The sequence below is a fragment of the Bos taurus genome, chromosome 17 (genome assembly GCF_002263795.3).
Source record: "Bos taurus isolate L1 Dominette 01449 registration number 42190680 breed Hereford chromosome 17, ARS-UCD2.0, whole genome shotgun sequence".
Lineage (NCBI taxonomy): Eukaryota > Metazoa > Chordata > Mammalia > Artiodactyla > Bovidae > Bos > Bos taurus.
The window spans coordinates 60,882,542-60,901,325 of record NC_037344.1 but is presented as its reverse complement, the minus strand read 5'-3'; the positions used below and the strand labels follow the sequence as shown (position 1 = coordinate 60,901,325).

Below are 18,784 nucleotides of genomic sequence, written 5' to 3'. Positions count from 1 at the left end.
ACCACATGACAACTAAACAAAACAGACTAGAAGAAATAAGCCAGAATATTACTGGTGAATGTCCCTGAGTGGCGGGACTCTGGGTTAGACATATATTTTCTTTCTCCTTTTCTGAATTTTCCAAATGTTTCTTAATGAACATCCTCAAATTAATTGTTTTCAAAAGGCTGTGTTCGTCCATGAGTGCGTACGTACATTTAACACATGGTACACTGATTTAACAGTGCTATTTGGAAAGTACCTGATTTTCACGTTTAAATTTTATTTATTTTTTTGAGTAGGTAATACATACACATGGTTTATAATTCAAAACGTACCAGAAAAGGTAGAGTGAAACCTCTATCTTGGTCCTCACCACCCCTGGCCACCTGGCTCCACTTCCTGGACAGAAAGACTAGCACCTGTTCTTGTGTATGCTTCTCGACACAGCATCACGTTAGGAATTTATTTGAACTTTTTTTATATTGGAGTATAGCCAATTAACAATGTTGTGACACTTTCAGGCGAAGAGCAAAGGGACTCAGCCATACATACACATGTATCCATTCTCCCCCAAACTCCCTCCCATCCAGGCTGCTACATAACATTGAGCAGAGTTCCCTGTGTTGTACAGTAGGTCCTTGTTATCCATCTTATTAATAACTATAGCAGTGCAGACACACACTTTTAAGAAGAGAGATGAAGCGATGATTTCTTCTGTTGTTGTTCAGTCACTCGGTCGTGTCCGACTCTTTGTGACCCCATGGACTGCAGCACGCCAGGCTTCCTATCCCTTCACCATCTTCCACAGCTTGCTCAGACTCATGTCCATCGAGTCGGTGATGCCATCCAACCATCTCATCCTCTGTCGTCCCCTTCTCCTCCTGCCTTCAATCTTTCCCAACATTAGGGTCTTTTCCAATGAGTCAGCTCTGCACATCAGGTGGCCAAAGTATGGGAACCTCAGCTTCAGTATCAGTCCTTCCAATGAATATTCAGGGTTGATTTCCTTTAGGATGGACTGGTTGGATCTCCTTGCAGTCCAAGGGACTCTAAAGAGTCTTCTCCAACACCACAGTTCATGAGCATCAGTTCTTCAGTGCTCAGATTTCTTTAGCATCACTCAATTTTCCTTTCTGCTTCAGGATGACTCAGTCCTGGACCAAAGGCTGAAATTTCCCCAACCTGGGGAAAGTGGTCTCTCAGACTCTTGAATGAACTGTTCTAGAATCCTGCCTGTCAACCCACCTGGCTTCTCAAGACATCAAGGACCCCAAGAACCCCTCGCCATTCCCCTTTTCAAACACTCTGTTATTCCTGACTACATAAGCAATCCTTCAATGAAAACATCGTAGAAACATGGAGCATAGAATGTCCTCTGTCATCCCACCCTCAGACATAACCAAAGGGAATGCTTTTGGCTAATATTCTGACAGCTTTTTCTTTTTTTAAAGTGTGTATTTTTAAAAAGTAGGTTGGAGAGGGGGTGGATTTCCTGGAAGTCCAATGGTCAGAACTACTCCAAGTTTCCAGTGCAGGGGGTGTGGGTTCGATCCCTGGCTGGGGAACTAAGATCCCCCATGCTGTGTGGAGCGGCCAAAAAATAAAACGCGGAGCTGGATTGAGCAGTGTGTTGATATTTTCCATTTTTTAACTTAATTTATCTGCCCACCTCAGCACAGAGAGATCTCTCTCATCAAGAAGATCATTTTCGAGAGGTATTCTGGCTGAAAGAAGGGCAACCCTTTGAGGTCCAACGGCTTTTGTTTTTGCGGGACCTGGGACTGGATGAGGTCTAGATGGGTGATGTCAGCCAAGCGAGGTGACCCAAGGTTTCCCTGATGTTTTTCCTGGAAGGCAGGAGACTCCAAGGTGCCCAGAGAGGAGCAGTGCCCCCTGCCAAGTAGGAAACGGAGTTTGCTAGAAATGATGAAGGGCTGCCTTGCTCTAACCCAGCGCCCGTGGTCCAGGCAGTGGGGCCCTGTGAAGCCTCCTCTCTCAGTTTCCAGCCGTGTCTCTCCTCTGCAGATGGAGTCAGGCAGACTGGCAGGTGGAGATGATGGAGGTGGTGGTGGCAGGTCTGGGGAGAGCTGGGAGGGGTGAGTGCAGAGAGGGAGGTAATTAGGAACCAGGCGGTATCACAAATCTCCCAGCCGTGCTGACACCCGCCGAGAGTGATCACACACTTGGAGTCAGCCCAGACAAGTGTGAAAGCCCTTCACTCCATCTCGAAGGGAAGAAACAGGAAGGGGAAGATGAGGGCTAGGGGAGCCACACGACAGCCCCACCCCCCAGCTCTCCCTCCAAGACTGCCCTGAGGTCATCCTCACACTTCCCCTCCCTCAGCCCTGACCTGGGGCAGGGAGCTGTGACTCAGAGGTGTGGAAGGGCAGCCGCAAACCCTGCAAGACGAGGAAAAGGTCCTGGAAGCATGTGCCCTGAAGAAGGAAGGTGAGGAAGGACTCTATCATGACACCCAATCAAGGCCAAGTCCTCAGCCAACTCCAACTGCCTCTCATCGGGAGAGGCAAAACATGATTCCTGTGTTTGAAAAATTGGTCCCCAAGGAAAGGGGAAATTGACACGGGTTGAAAGGAGCCTGTGTACCAGAAATGAGACGTGCGCTATTGATATTTCTCAACCATCTTGCCATTTGCTCAGCAAAGAAATGGAGGCTCAGAGAGGCTGGGTCCTTGGCCCGAGGGCACAGAGCTATGAAGTGGTAGAGATGAGATCTGCCCATTTTGGAAGTCCAAGCTTCCATCACACCATTTCCCCGTCTCCCTGAGAAAGAAGAAGTGAAGGCTGTCTCTATAAGGGATAGGTTCTTAGAGGTACAAGGGTTTCAGACGCCGGGAGATGGGTAAGTGGCCCTCCGAATTCCAAAAAGAAAAACAGGAACAAAATCTCTCCTCCACTCCCCAACACCCACTGGGGCTAGCTTTGGCTCTGCTGAGTCTTTGGGGTCAAGGATTCTGGTTCTAAGGGAATTACAGAACTTTCGGGGGGAGGTGTCTTCTTTCTCTGGTTGCAGCAATTTCTCACCTGGGGAGCTGCTTGCAGGAGCATCCTTTATTGGTCACGGCACAAGGCCTGTGGTTGAATCAAGTTTGCAAGTTCATTCTCTTCTCAGCTGGGTCTATAAGGAGTGGAAAAGTGGGAAGGTGGGGTCATCAATGGAAGGTCCCCAAGGTTAGGCTAAGACTTCACTAAGGATCTGTAGTGATAGCCTCTCTCCAGCCTCCTCTCCTATCGATCCCCCCCCCTCACCATTTTTCACTCTGCTCCCAGAATATTTCCTAACTTGTAGCCTCTGCTCCCGCTGTTCCCTCTGCCTGGAACACACTGAGTTTTAGATCTCTGCTTGACTGTTTTCTACCCTACACTGAGCACTTAACTCCAAAGTTACCTCTCCTAGAAGACTATCCCTGGCCAAAGTCGCCTCCTATGATTCTCTTTTCCTATAGCTGCTGCTGCTGCTAAGTCACTTCAGTCAAGTCCAACTCTGTGCGACCCCATAGACAGCAGCCCACTGGGCTTCTCTGTCCCTGGGATTCTCCAGGCAAGAATACTGGAGTGGGTTGCCATTTCCTTCTCCAATGCATGAAAGTGAAAAGTGAAAATGAAGTCGCTCAGTCGTCCCCGACTCTTAGCGACACTGGGGACTGCAGCCTACCAGGCTCTTCCATCCATGGGATTTTCCAGGCAAGAGTACTGGAGTGGGGTGCCATTGCCTTCTCCGTTTCCTATAGCACTTGATGCTAAACTCTATAAACAAATTAACAGAAGGCAGCGGCCGTCGGGGGAAGGAGAGCCCTGCATATATCTGTGACTATGAGGATGTATACGTGTGCACGTGTGACTGTGAATGACCACATGTGTGTGTATCCTTGAGTCTAGCCCTGCATGTGAACGCGCTTGTGAATTTGTATGTGATCCCTGAGCACCTACGTGTCTCTGTGAGCATCTGACAGAGTGTACATGTGCGCCTGAATGTATGCATATACATCTTTGCATATGTGATTGTGTACGTGTGTGGTTCTGCACATGGAAATATAAATGAATGGATGAGATAGATGCATACATATTTATGCGTCTGTGTAATACCTCATTCACATACACACACGTGGATCGGAATGTGTACAAGTGTATACGTATTTATGATTGTGTGCACTTAAGTGTCTGCAAGGAGATCAAACCAGTGCATCCTAAAGGAAATCAACCCTGAATATTCATTGGAAGGACTGATGCTGAAACTGCAGCTCCAACAGTTTGGCCACCTGATGCAAAGAGCTGACTCATTGGAAAAGACCCTGATGCTGGGAAAGATTGAAGGCAGCAGAAGGGGACGACAGAGGATGAGATGGTTGGATGGCATCACCGACTCGATGGACATGAGTCTGAGCAAGCTGTGGGAGATGGTGAAGGACAGGGATGCCTGGCGTGCTGCAGAATATGGGGTCGCAAAGAGTCAGACACGACTGAGTGGCTGAACAACAAGTGTCCACACTGTTCCAGAGATGTGTGTCTGAGCGGCCCTCCCGCTCTCCTTTTGTTTCACCTCCTCTATCTCCCACCGTCCTCCCGCCTCCACTCTTCTTCCTCCTCTTGCCCAGGTGCGCTGGCCTAAGAATGACCACTTCAGGTGGCCCTCCCTGCTTCTCTGGCTTCGGGCATTCCCAGCAGGTGGGAAGCAGCTCAGGAGGGGATCTCAGCAGGTGAAAAATCCAGCTCCAGCCCCCACGGAGCCCCATTGAGAAAGGAATTCCCTGCAGGCCCTTCCCTAATCCCCCAACAGATCCCTCCCCCACTTACCTCTAGCATCTCCTGGAACAAAGGACCCTTTTTTTCTGTTCTGTACTCATGGGTGGTCCCATTCCTGGCAGCTGGGTGGGGGCTGGGAGAGACTGCAGAGTTGGGGGGGAGGGCAGTTGGGCAACCTCTACTGGCCTCAGTTTCCCCTGAGAAACAGAAGACACTACAGAAGGGTCAGCAGGCAAAACTGTACTGCCCAGATGGTTCAGTTTTATCACTCTCTTTACTTACCCATCTCAGGCAGTGTTTACTGAGAATCTGCTACGTGCCAGGCTCCCTATTACGGACTGGAAACCCAAAGAAGAACAAAAGGCATCTCTCTATCTTGAGGAGTCCATGGTGGAAGTAGAGGTGGTGGGGGGAACCACAAAGAACCACAGAAATCAGTAGACTCCTGGATGGAACAGGGTTGTACCAGAAGGCAGGTGGAGGATCTAAAACCTTTGCACAGCTCCACTTCACCTACTTAACTGAAGTCTACGTTCCTTAGCATGGCATTCAAGGCCCCCTTCAATAAGGTGTCCTGCATGTGCAGCTGTGTGAGAGAGAAGTGGACCTTAGAGTGGAGTTTTGGTGACTAGAGATGTCAGGGAGGAGCCTTCTGAAAGATAGGCCATGGCTTAAGAGCGTGGCAACTGGACCTTGCAGGCCGATTGGTCCACAGCCGTTGGTTTTGGGGTGGTGAGGGGCTGTGACTGATTCCATATATTGATATTTGTGCACTGGCAGGAGGTGCTCCAGTTGACCAAGTGCCTGCCCTCCGTCACCTTTTCCTCTGAATCCCAAAGAGGCTGTTGCTATGATGCCCACTTGGCATGTAAAGAGATGGAAGAAACAGGAAAAAGTGGCGACTCATCCTGAGTCTGCACGGGGCCCAGTCCTTGCCTCCCTGCGAGGGGAAACACTTGGGAAACACCTTGAAACCCCCATGCCGAAAGGTTATCTTGGAGTTAGCAGACTCCTGTTTTGTTTATACCTGCTTCTGTTTTGACTTTTTCATTAAACAGCTGTCCCTCATGTCACCTTTAGGAACACTTATCTTCCTATGAGTTCCAACATTTACCTGGCCACCCATCCATCCACTCCATCTACCTATTCACCATTCCTACACGTCCTCCACACCATTCCTACACCTCACGCCTCATCTGTCCATTCACCCGCCTATCCACCTCCTCACGCATCCATCTCCTCACCCTTCCACCCAACCACAAATATCTTAACCCATTCACCCATTTACCTACTACCCACCCCTTCATTTAGTCACCAATCCATCTATCCATCCTCCATCTACCCATCCACTCATATTTTTGTTGTTGTTTTAGTAAGTCTGTGGGGTCACAAAAAAGAATATTCCATCCCTATAACCATCTACACTGGAAAGACTGATGCTGAAGTTGAAACTCCAATACTTTGGCCACCTGATGCGAAGAACCAACTCATTTGAAAAGATCCTGATGCTGGGAAAGACTGAGGGCAGGAGCAGAAGGGGACGCAGAGGATGAGATGGTTGGATGGCATCACTGACTCAATGGACATGAGTTTGAGTAAACTCCGGGAGTTGGTGATGGACAGGGAAGCCTGATGTGCTGCAGTCCATGGGGTCGCAAAGAGTCAGACACGACTGAGCGACTGAACTGACTGAATGCTCTCCTATCCATTCAGCTACTCATCCTTTACCAAACCATTCACTCATCTACCACATACCCACTAGGGAATCTTCCTATCCATCCACATTCTCACTTACCCGCCAATCTACCCATCCACTCACCTACCATTATCCAGCCTCACCCACTCACTTATTGTTATACTATTGCTCCATTAACACTCTGATCTGTCTTCATGTCCACTCATCTACCCAGCCATTTGGTCATCCCATGCTCGTCTACTCATCCATTATTCCACCCATTCACCTATGTTAACCACTGCTTTATTCACCCACCACCATCTACCTATCCATTCACCTACCCATTTATCCAGTCATCCACACACATCCATCCAATTACCAACCCACCCTAGACTATCCACCCATCCATCTACCTACCTATTTGACCAACCAGTCAACCATCCCTCCAGATACCCGAACAGACCACCTTCTGAGCAATCCATTCATCCAGCCACCTACTCATGCACCCATCCATCACTCCTGGACACAGATTCGAGGTGGGCTTAATGGAGCCATTGCATCAGACTTGTAGAGTTTATCCTGGGACATTCCAGTGACCACCCACCTGCCCAGGCCTGCAGGAACTGGAGGCGGAGATGGTGGTGGTGGGAGTAACTTAAATGCAATCTTCTCCAGGGTGTAAGGATCAGCTGGAAACTCTTCCAGGCTCAGCACTAATAATTTTAGAAACTGAAGGAAATGGGAGATGGAGACAGAAACCTGGGGAAGGAGGGGGTGGTGGTGGTGGTAGTGGAGAAGACTAGTAGGAAAGAGACTAGTGAGCTAACTGAAAAGGGGATGAGAGGGGCTTCCCTGGGGGTCCAGTGGTTAAGACCCCACACTCCCAGTGCTCGGGGCACAGGTAGGGGAATTAATAAGAGCGATCCCTGGTAGGGGAATTAATAAGAGCCCACTTGCCAAGTGGCAGGGCCAAAAATGAAAGGAAAAAAATAAAATTAAATTAAAAGGAGAAGAGAAAGAAATAGAAGTTTATAAAGAAATAGAGTGGAAAAACACAAAGGGCAGGGGGGTGGGGGGTGGAATGGAAGAAAGACAAATAGAAAGGCACAATACTTGTAGCGGCGAGGAGGAGGACGAGAAAGCCTGGAGAAAGCGGGGTGGGAGTGGGGGGGCGCGAGGGTCGTGAGTGTCCCCGCTCTGGCTCTCCCCTCCCTCTCCGGAACTCCCGGAAGCCCATCCCGGGATGGATCCAGAAACCACAAAGCCCGCGGAGAGCGCTGCGCTCCAGGCGCACCGGAAGGGCGGCTGCGTGGGCTCTGCCGGCTGCACCATCAATTAGGCGATCACTGGGCCAGGCGAGCCGCAGCGACTGTGGAAATTACCTTTTAATTTCTTAATTACACTGTCCTTACCTGCAGCTCAACCCGCCTCCGAGCGGTGCACGGGGAGCTGATTTTCTTGAACCACTCTCCAGGTGCCATAAATTAGGACGCCGATCGCCTGTGAGCGCGCGGAGAACGCCACCGCCTCCGCGCAGGCGCACAGCCTATGGGATATTTGTATTTCTTTCCGCACCCTCGGGTAGCTTCTGCTAAGGCGCTCCCTTCACCCCGCTTCATTGCTACCAGGAGACCCCCAAACCGGTTCCAGGGTCATGGGTACCTGGGCTCCCATAGACCCGAATGCCAAGCCCGGCCCCTGCTGGGCACTAGCTGTGTTACGCCGGGTGAACCTCAGTTTCCCCATGTGTCACATGGAAATAAAAATAGCATCTATTTGTAGAGCTTGTGAGGCTTAAAAGAGATAAGCCTTGTGAAGCACAAGATCCCAAAGTGCTGTCAAAATGTGAGCTAGTTTTCATTCATTTGTTTAGTGAGTATTTATTGAGTGGCTACTATGGATCAGGAGCTCCTGAAGGCACTGCCTAGACAGCATATTAAAAAGCAGAGACATTACTTTGCCAACAAAGGTCTGTCTAGTCAAAGCTATGGTTTTTCCAGTAGTCATGTATAGATGTGAGAATTGGACTATAAAGAAAGCTGAGTGCTGAAGAATTGATGCTTTTGAACTATGGTGTTGGAGAAGACTCTTGAGAGTCCCTTGGACTTTAAGGAGATCCAACCAGTTCATGCTAAAGGAAATCAGTCCTGAATATTCATTGGAAGGACTGATGCTGAAGCTGAAACTCCAATACTTTGGCCACCTGATGCGAATAACTGGCTCATTTGAAAAGACCCTGATGCTGGGAAAGATTGAAGGCCGGAGGAGAAGGGGATGACAGAGGATGAGACTGTTGGATGGCATCACTGACTCAAAGGACATGACTTTGAGTAAACTCCGGGAGTTGGTGATGGACAGGAAGGTCTGGCGTGCTGCAGTCCATGGGGTTGCAAAGAGTTGGACACGACTAAGCGACTGAACTGAACTGAAGGGCCTGCAGACACAGATGAACAAAACACAGTGTCTGTTGTCCTGGCAGGCACAGTGCTTGTGGATGATGATGGTGATGATGGTAATGGTGGTGATGGTGATGATTTTTCTCCTATGCTCAAGGGATTTGTGAGAGCCATGCTGCAGATGCATGCCTGGAGAGGAGGTGATGATGGGGAGGCAAATGAGGACTTAGGGTGGAGGAGTTGTCAGATGGGAGTGGAGTTGATCCCTAACACAGGTGCAAGCACATCTTGGAGATGGTGTTGCAGTGGCCTGCTTAAGCCCACCCAGTCACTGAAGGATCTTGGGTCTGCCCGTTCAGTGCTTTCTCTTCCCATAGCTCAGTGGTTCTCAAAGTGTGTCACTCTGACCAGAAACAGCAGTGTCACAAGGGAGCTTGTTAGAAATACAGATTCTCAGCTCCTACCCAAAGATCCTCTAAATCAGAATCTCTGGGGTCAGGGCCAAGGAATCTGTGTTTTAGCAAGGTCTTCAAGCACTGTAAAGTTTGGGATGTACTCTCCTAACTGACACAGTGTTTCCTTTGCTAACTGCCTTTATTGGAGGAATTGGATCAGGCTACCCAATTTATGACAATCCGAGTGGCACCCAGGCTGAGATATCACTACACATTCGTGAGAATGATTAAAATAAAATAGGCGGACAATACCAAGTTTTAGTGAGAATATGGAGTGACTGGGACTCCCCTATATTGCTGATGGGAAAAAACATTTGACAGTTAAATTGTTTTTCTTGTAAAGTTAAAATACTCTGATTATATATAACCCTGCAGTCCCACTCCTAGGTATTTACCCAAGAGAAACGAAAACCATGTTCACACAAAGACTTGTTCTTCAACCTTTTTGGCAGTTTCACTCATAACAGCTCCAAACGGCCAAATGTCCATCAGTTAGTGAACAGACACCAAATCCTGGTGCGTGCTCGGTGGCTTCAGTTGTGTCCGACCCTTTGCTACCCCATGGACTGTAGTCCATTTGGTCCTCTGTTCATGGGATTCTCCAGGCAAAGATCCATTTCCTCCTCCAGGGGATCTTCCTTACCCAGGGATAGAATGTGTGAGAGCAGGCAGAGCTAACATTTGTTGAATGACCCAGTGAGTGAATACACAAAGGGCCTGGAACCAGGCGTGGCATATCTGACACTCAGTACAGGTTCTGAGTGGACCCCATAGGTTCTACCTCCAAAAGGCATTCTTGATCTGTTTGTGTTTGTCCATCTTCACCAACTTTGCCTCATCCAAGCTTCCATCACCTCTGGCCTGAGCAACTAGCCAGTTTCTAACTGGCTTCCCAATTTCCACACTTGCCTTTATGGCTCATTCTGCCCATAATTGCCAGTCATCTTTGCAAAATGTGGACCAGAATTGTGTCCTCCCCTGCCTAAAACCTTCTGATGGTGTCCCATTGCTTGTGGCTGTGGCCTCCAGGTCCTGAATGATTTGGCCCTGTCTACCCCGCTAACCTCTCCTGGGGCTGCTCTCCTTGCAGTTGCTGGAATAACCAACTCTCTCCCACCTCACGACCTTGGCACTAGCAGGTCCCTAAGCCTAGATTACTTTTCTCCAGGTCATCACACATGGCTCCTTTCATCAATTTAGGGCTCAGCTCAAAGGTGTCACCTCTTCGGAGAGGTCTTCTCTGAACCCCCTGTCTGAAGCAGCCCATCTCCAGTCTTCTGTTTCACTTACCCAGGCATTTACTGAGCGACTACTAGATGCGAGGCACTGTTCTAAGTGCTGAGGAAATAGTAGTGAACACAATAGGGGGTGTCATGCCTTCTTAGATGCCTCTGTAGATCTCAAAATATTCCACTGCCTTGTTTGGGAACCTGCTTGTCTTCCTCACCAAGTGCCAAGAGGGCTGGGTCTGAGTCTGTCTTGTTCACCCAAGCACATTAGGTACTGGGTAAACATCTGTTCAATAAAAGAGCAAATTACTGGATGGATGGCAGGCAGGCCGGCCAACTGGGTAGGTATGCAGAGCAGCCGGAACACCCTCCACCTGGCACTTGGCTCTTGCTATGATCTCCCTGAGCTCAAATGAAGCTTTCTTCAAAGAAATCTCACTGGCAGCCCTTCAGTTCAGTTCAGTTCAGTCGCTCAGTCGTGTCCGACTCTTGCTATATCCATATAGTAGAATACTACTCAATAATACAAAGGAATGAACTACTGATGTATACAATAACATGGATGAATCTCAGAAGCATAATGCTGAGGGAAGGAAGTCAAAAACAAAAGGTTACATACTGCATGATCTCACTGATATGAAATTCTAGAAAAGGCAGAACTATAGTGACCTGAACCTGAACTTTGGTTGCCTGGGGTCAGAATTAGGGTTGAGGGAAGGGTGGAGAGGGAATGACTCCAAAAAAGCACTTTTTTGGGTGGTGGAAATCTTCTATATCATGACTGTAATTAGTTTAGTCGCTCAGTCGTGTCCGACTCTTTGTGACCCCACGAACCGCAGCACGCCAGGCCTCCCTGTCCATCACCAACTCCTGGAGTCCACCCAAACCCATGTCCATTGAGTTGGTGATGCCATCCAACCATCTCATCCTCTGTCGTCCCCTTCTCCTCCTGCCCTCAATCTTTCCCAGCATCAGGGTCTTTTCAAATGAGTCAGCTCTTCACATCAGGTGGCCAAAGTATTGGAGTTTCAGCTTCAGCATCAGTCCTTCCAATGAACACTCAGGACTGATTTCCTTTAGGATGGACTGGTTGGATCTTCTTGCAGTCCAAGGGACTCTCAAGAGTCTTCTCCAACACCACAGTTCAAAAGCATTAATTCTTCTGCGCTCAGCTTTCTTTATAGTCCAACTCTCACTGTAATGGTTATGCATAATTAGTCAAAATTCATTGCCTTGCCCACTTGGAACTGGGGGATTTTACTGTATGTGAATGATCCCTCAATGAGGCAGGTGGGGCATAATTCCTCTCCTAAGATGGTATCCTAAGGAAATATTCATAGTGTGAACAAAGATTATGTACAAGGATGGACTTCAAAGAAATGTTTATTATGATGAAAAACTGAATACAAGCAAAATGTTCAGCTGTAGAGGTGGGATGAAAAAAATGATAGCTTTGGGACTTCCCTGGTGGTCCAGTGGCTAAGACTCCTCACTCCCAATGCAGGGGGCCTGGGTTCGATTCCTGATCAGGGAACTAGATCCTGCATGCTGAAACTATAAGTTGGCATGCTGCAATGAAGATTGAAGATCTTGCATGTTGCGACTAAGATCCAGTGCAGCCAAAAAGTATTTTTTGCACAGGATTGATTGCTGTGCAAATTATTAAAATAATTTAAGGACATGAAAATATATTCAGATAATGCCCACTGAAAGACAAAGGATAGAATGTAGGTCTGGGGGCAAAATGCCTGTATTGAATCCTGGCTGTGTCACATACTAGCTGTACAATGTTGAGAAAATATTTAGTCTCCCTAATGCTAATTTTCTCATCTGTTCAATGGGGATGCCAGGAACATACTGTATAGATTATTGCCAAGATTATATAAAGTAACACAAGTAAAATTCTTAACATCTGGGGACTTCCCTGGTGGCTCTGTGGTTAAGACTTTGCCTTCCAGTGCAGGGGGCATGGGTTTGATCCCTGATCAGGAAACTAAGATCCCACATGCCACACTGTGCAGCCAAAAAAAAAAAAGTTTTTGTTAAAAAAAAAAAAAAATGGTTAGGACTTCCTGGTGGTCCAGTGGTTGACTCTGAGTTCCTAGTGTAGAGGTCATGGGTTGCGTCCCTGGTCTGCGAAGATCCCACATGCTGCATGGCATGGCCAAAAAAAAAAGATTGGTTACAGTTCCAACAGTAGCAGGTGGTGGAGCCAGGCCTTGACCCCAGGGCGTCTGGCTCCAGAGACCACATTTTTTGCCACAACCCAATCCTGCAGATGTCAGGCTAAGATCAACCGGGCATTTCCTCTTTGCCACAGGAAGTCACGGATGGTTTTATAAAAGACCTGGAGAGAGACCAGTCAAAACGCAGTCGGGTTTCCATACCAGAATAATTGCTTTCTCTCTCCTTCCCACCTCAAAAGATATTCGGGAAGAAGCCAAAGATGTTCTATTGGCTAGGAATTAGAAACTTGAACCTGACCCTTCAACTCTGACCTGCTAGGAGAAACAGATCATTTCCATCTGTGCTGCAGATTTCTTGTCTTAATAAAGATAGAGCTGGGAGGGAGGGTGAGGGAGAAGGGGAGGGAGTGTTTCTAAATGTGAACAACAACAACAAAATACCCTGAAATTTTATCTCAGCCTCAAGAGGAGATCAGCCATGCCAAAGTATCTGTGTTATTGATAACAATAACGATAGTGATTATTATATTTTATTTTTCAATCGTGGTAATTATTGTACATTAAATCATTAGCATTCATTATTCCTACAATGTGTAATTAGGACAATGGTGGATAGATTGCTCTTGACTGTAATGAAGTTTTTATAATTGTAATTTATTGGCATCAAATTACCTTTCTTAAAACGAATCTGAACATCACACTCTTAATTCTGGGGAGGGGGGTGGCAATTATTTTTAATTAATGTTTCTTGTTTGTGCCACACAGGGGGAGCTGTCCGACCAATCCAATTCCCTGCGTCTGTGAGGAAGTTAACCAAGAATATCAGAGGCATTCTTGAACCACTCATCTATCACAAAACCTCCCCCTCCTCCCCGTCCCCGCTCTGTGTGCAGCATTTTCCCTCCTCCGATGCAGCAGCCACAGAGGGAAGGAAAAAAAATAAAGAACCAACGATTTACCAACATGATTAGCTGAGAAGACAAGAGACGATGACGCAGATTATTTAAGCCAATTTGTTGCTAAGTGTGAGAAGAATATGTATATTTTTCCTTCGAAAATGGATGAATAGCCAGCCTTGTGTTGGAGGACATAGACCCTGGGGGTGTATTTCATTTTTGCTGTCTGCAAGTTTTATTGTGAGGTTTAATATAGGCTGGTGAGCTTCCCCAACCCTCACCAACCCCATCCGATGATTAGTTAAGGTGGCCTTTCCCAAATATGAATCTACCTCTTGAGTCTAGAAAGGCTGAGTGAGAAGTCTCAGGGCATTTACTGTTTTAATATGAAATTGCCTATATTTGACTGGTTTTGACCTACAAAAGGGCTTCCCTTGTGGCTCAGCTGGTAAAGACTCTGCCTGCAAAGCAGGAGACTTGGGTTCGATCCTTGGCTTGGGAAGATCCCCTGAAGAAGGGAAAAGCTACCCACTCCAGTATTCTTGCCTGAAGAATTCCATGGACTGTATAGGGGTCACAAAGAGTTGGGGTCACAAAAAGTTGGACCTACAAAAATGGCAATTTAATGGCTCACATGAATCTGTCCACTGGGATAGCAATGAATGAAGTGACTCCTCCCCAAAGATGATGATGAGGAAGGAGAGAAAAGGTCATTAGTTTGGGAGGCTATTGGATGAATAAGAAGGTTATATGGGGACTAGAAAAGACCCTGATACTGGGAGATATTGAGGGCAGGAGGAGAAGGGGGTGATAGAGGATGAGATGGTTGAATGGCATCATCGACTCAAAGGACATGAGTTCAAGCAAGCTCTGGGAGTTGGTCATGGACAGGGAAGCCTGGTGTTCTGCAGTCCATGGGGTCGCAAAGCGATGGACACGACTGCGTGACTGAACTGATTTCCCAGGTTGCCGAGTGGTTAAGACTCCACCTTCAATGCAAAGGGCACGGGTTTGATCCCTGAGGGGGAACTAAGGTCCCGCATGCTGTGGGATGTGGCCAAAAAAAATTTTTTTAAGGAAAAAAAGGAAAAGTATATGTAAGAGCGATGGGCATAAGGAAAAGAGGGGAAGCAATGTGGAGAAAGGTTGTTTGCTTATCACGCATCCTGGTGGGCTGCCGTCTATGGAGTTGCACAGAGTTGGACACTACTGAAGCGACTTAGCAGCAGCAGCAGCATCATGTACAAAGCGTAGCTCAGGTCCTTTCTGTGTAGAAATGAAATTATCTTCACAAGCTAGTTAGTGGTTGGAGCTGAAATAGAAATTGGGGCAAATTCTGACGTTAGCGAGGCAGCACCTCTGTTAAGGAGGACAGAAGCTTTAGTACCCGCCCCCAGGAAAGGCAGTATGAGGAATGAGTCTGGCCAATCAGACCCAGTTGTGTCCCATACGCCCTGTGAGAACTTCAGCAAGCAGTTGGTACTCCTGCAAATGTTGTTGTTCAGTCACCCAGTCCTCAGTCGTGTCCAATTCTTTGTGATCCCCCACTCCAGTACTCTTGCCTGGAAACTCCCATAGGTGGAGGAGCCTGGTGGGCTGCAGTCCATGGGGTCACTAAGAGTCGGACACGACTGAGTGACTTCACTTTCACTTTTCACTTTCATGCATTGAAGAAGGAAATGGCAACCCACTCCAGTGTTCTTGCCTGGAGAATCCCAGGGACGGGGGAGCCTGGTGGGCTGCCATCTATGAGGTTGCACAGAGTCGGACATGACTGACGTGACTTAGCAGCAGCAGACTGTGGCAAGCCAAGTTTCCCTGTCCCTCACCATCTTACAGTGTGCCCAGTTTCATGTCCACTGAATTGGTGATGCCATCAAGCCATCTCATCCTCTGTCTCCCTCTTCTTTTTCTGTCTTCAGCCTTTCCCAGCATCAGCTTCTGCAAATGCTACTCTGCAAAATGAGAGGAAACTGGGGTTCCCTTTTCACAGGACCACGGTGAGGGTTAAATGAAATCATCTCCGTGAACATATTTAGCATTGTGCCTGGCACAGAGTAGATGCTAAAAAAAGTTCACTTCCCATTCCTTTCATTAATGAATCTCTGTATTTAAAATGGGGTCTGTGGCTTCCATGTGCGAGCAAGTTGTGTTGGGAATGTGTCAGCAGAAGAAATAGAGGGCGGGGGAGAAGATATCATTTGTGACGGGGTGAAGGTGGGCAGGGTATATCTCATTTCTCGGCAAAAGCTGCAATTTGCCAGTCCTTTTAATTATTATTTTTTATTATAGATACAAATTAAAAATAAACTGTGTGTCTCATTCACAGCAGGGATTAAATTGTTCTCTAATTATTATCTTTGAATCAATCTAGCTTCCATTAGCTCTGCTTGCCGAGGTATAATTGAGGTGTGTGTGTGTGTGTGTGTGTCTCCTTGGTTTGTGGAGAAGACAACTACTTCCATTTGATGTGCTCAACTGTCTCTTCCAAGGCTCCCATTTCATGTTTTCCTTCCTCTTTGCCAAAAAATCTAGGAAAGCAGTAGAGCTGAAGGGTATTCAGCACAAGAATCCCCATTCCCATTTCACCATTCTTAAAATTTCTATTTAAAAACCAACATACAGTGTGCCACACAGAGGTACTTTTTGTGTGTGTGTGGCTGCAGAGCTTGGCATGCAGGATCTTAATTCCCTATCAGGTATCGAACTTGCGCCCCCTGCATTGGAAGGTGGAGTCTTAACCACTGGACAATTAGGGAAGTCCCCAGAAGTACTTTTTTGGATTGGGCTAGGAGTGGGAGCAGTGACCTAAAATCAATAAAGTCAATACATAGAAATAGCCAAGCTCAATTTCTTCCTAAATACAGGCATTGCCAGTCTGTGAACGTCATAAGGACAAGGAAGTTCATCTGTCTTGCTCATTGCTGTGTCCTCAGAACTGAGAATAGTACCTAGTATCTGTTTAGTTCTCAGTAAATATTAATTGATTTACGCAAGCATATCCCTAGGATAATATTTGCAAAATGCATAGTAGATGAACACACAGTGCCTAGTACATGGATCGTGGTAGCCCTCAATGAAACACAGCTCCTATTATTGTTATCACGATATCCAAGCTCAGATGGGCCATCCTGAGACTATCTTCTTCCCTTAAATTATACTTGTAACTTTCACTGTCTTACTAGCTCCGTTTACCCATCCCTTGCTCTGTATCTGTGGTGCTTTGCGTGTATCATTGCTAATTCGTAGGCAGTCTTTGTAAGTTTATTTTGTGGTTCAGTCACTAAGTGTGATTTGCTATTTAGTCCATAAGTCATGTCTGACTCTTTTGTGACCCCAGGAACTGAAGCCTGCCAGGCTCCTCTGTTCATGGGATTTCCCAGGCAAGAATACTGGAGTGGGTTGCCATTTCCTACTCCGGAGGAACTCCTGACCCAGGGTTCAAATCTATGTCTCCTGCATTGGCAGGAGGACTTTTTTTTAACCATTGAGCCACCCAGGAAGCCCAGGCTTATTTTTACAGATAAGGAAAACTGAGGGTCAGAGAGAGGAAGTCACTTGCCCCGAGTCACGCAGCTGATAAATGATGGAGCTGGGATTTGAACTTAGGTTTCTGTTGGATTCCTAATACTCAGGATCTCTCGTCACTCTTCTTCCCTATCTTTCACTCTCCAACTCATTTGTTTATTCCAAGTGTGCACAGTAAGGATTTTTGGTGTCATTTTCCAGGTGAAGAGAATGAAACCCAGAGAGAAGTCTTCTGACTTGCTTGGAGGTCAGGTGGTGTCATACGTCACATACACGGGGATCTCTTGCTAGTGGCCAGTGTACCAGGTGTGGATTCTTACCAGGGAACCTCCATGCCTTCCTGTACTGGGCAGCTAATCAGATGGAAATTAAAAAATAAGGACTTTGAAAAGAAAAATGAGAGGTTTAAATCTAATAAATAAAGTTCAGATATTGAGACCAGAATAGCTTCATGGTGCTTTCAGCAAGAAGCTTAGTTCAAATCATATAACTAGAAAAGGGTTAAGTGCCAAGCTTGGAAAAAAATTAAGCATTTGTTCATTCGTGCTTTGCACAAATATTTTTTGAGCCGATATTGCAGGGAACAAAAAAGCTGGACTCTGCCTTCAGGAGTTTATGATCTAGTGGGGGAAGTAGACTTTACAAAATATTCACATGACGTATGTAATTATGACTGTGACAACATATAGGAGGGAAAAACACAGGGAGTTATAAGAGATGGTATCAAAAGGACACAGTATCATGCTGTCGATATCAAGACTTGCTTTGGCCAATGCTACCACTCTCCCCCTGATTTCTGGTAAAGATAAAATCAGTGTCAGATCTAGGCCAAGTTTTTATAAGCATTTACCTTTGCCGTCATAGAAGGTTGGGTCCAGGTGGTGCCTCCATCAACCTAGGCAAGCAAACTGCTGGGGTTGTTTGTTACTGCAGCATAACCTAGTCCGTGCTGACACAGACATTGGTTCTCCCATTGCTGTGCACTTAGCTATCAGGTGAATTTATTTTTTGGTGTGAGTTGTTTTGTTATTGTTTAGGAATCGACCCCAACGAAAGAATCTGAAATGCAAACAATACTATATGCACATGCAGGAAGATTTTTCCTTTTTAAAAATTCATGATCTTAAAGCATGAGAAATGATCTAAATTTTCATCAGACGACAGGTTAGCATAGAATGAAACCATTGAAAGTAACAGAGGGAAAGATACAGAACTTAACATATGGAAACAGATTTGTAAAAAGGTACACACACACACACACACACACAAGCAACAGACAGGCATGTAATACACCATGATGTCACTAATGATTCACTTTAGTGAACCGGATTACAGATCATTTTTTGTGCTTTTCTGTGCTTAGAATCAGTAGAAAAATATGACTACAAATTTAAAAATATTGTTTAAGAAGGTTTTTGAAATAAGATGAAAATAAGTCTTGCATAAATATGTCTTTGTGAAGTGGGTATGAGACTGTGTACAGAAAAAGGTACAACTTGGATATGTCTGCATTGAAAAAAAGACTGGAAGGAAACATTCCAAAATGCTAATAGTCAATTTCTCTGGATAGGCTGATTTAGAAAGCCTTCTAGAAACTTCCATTTTCCCTGGATTTTCCCATTTAGAAAATTATAGACTAATGAGCACAAATTGGTTTTATGATAGGAAATACAGTA

At 46.4% G+C, this 18,784-nt stretch overlaps 1 long non-coding RNA gene across 1 annotated transcript; it reads right to left on the bottom strand.

Annotated features, from left to right (window-relative positions):
- Window positions 1-242: 242 nt before the first annotated feature.
- LOC101907408 (uncharacterized) lies at window positions 243-4,957 on the bottom strand. Its single transcript, XR_001502228.3, has 3 exons — window positions 4,795-4,957; window positions 3,025-3,118; window positions 243-2,069 (listed from the first exon to the last, which is right to left on the bottom strand). It is a non-coding gene; the product is annotated as an uncharacterized lncRNA (long non-coding RNA).
- Window positions 4,958-18,784: the final 13,827 nt, after the last annotated feature.